Source organism: Grus americana, chromosome 12 (genome assembly GCF_028858705.1).
Source record: "Grus americana isolate bGruAme1 chromosome 12, bGruAme1.mat, whole genome shotgun sequence".
Taxonomy (NCBI): Eukaryota; Metazoa; Chordata; class Aves; order Gruiformes; family Gruidae; genus Grus; species Grus americana.
The window spans coordinates 11,392,059-11,392,865 of record NC_072863.1 but is presented as its reverse complement, the minus strand read 5'-3'; positions in this window follow the sequence as shown (position 1 = coordinate 11,392,865).

Below are 807 nucleotides of genomic sequence, written 5' to 3'. Positions count from 1 at the left end.
GAGCCAGGCGGCCGGGGGAGGGCCGGGGCCGGTCTCGCGGGCAGCGCCGCCTCACGGGTGCTGCGTTGTCGCTGGGCCCCCACCGCGTTCCTGGTTGGTGCCGAACCGCTGGCGCCCGGCAATGCCGGGGCGGGGCCGGTCCCAGAAACGGAACGGATGGCATACGGCGTCCCCGCACTGGCGGCGCATCAGCATCGATAGCTGCCACTCAGAGTCCCGCCGCCCTCGTGGGGTCTTTTCCCAAGTGAAACCGAGTGTCCCCATCATGTCTTTGCTGGGAACAGCGCCTGGCCCGTGTCAGCTCCTGGATGTGTCCAAGCACTAGCAAAGCCTGTGCATGCCAGGGAGGGTGCTGACAAGTCTGGACACTCATGGGACCCTGCTGGGGGGGGTGTGGGGGTGGTGGCTGCACCCCTCACACCAGCTTATGGTTACCAAAACCAGGGCAGGAGGCTGGATCTGAGAAAGGCTTTGTCGCCTCAAAATGCCAGAGCCTCAAACTCTGATCTTTATTTATTTATTTATTTATGGTGGAATCTTCTTTAAGATAATCACCGGAAGGATTTTTCACACCATCCCTGGGATCCTGGAGGTTTTGAGGTTTCTTGGCACCGGACTTCCATGCTGCTGCTAGACGAGTTCCCCAGGTTGTCTTGGTCTAAAGCTACCCTAGGAAATACAAGGAAAAGAAGGGTGTAAACCCCTAGAGAAAGGAACCAGGAAAGCAGGAGAATAAGAGGAGGAGAAAAAGAAAAGAAAGAAAATCCATCTTGTTCTGACAGCAAGTTTCTCCTGCCTTGTGGGAAT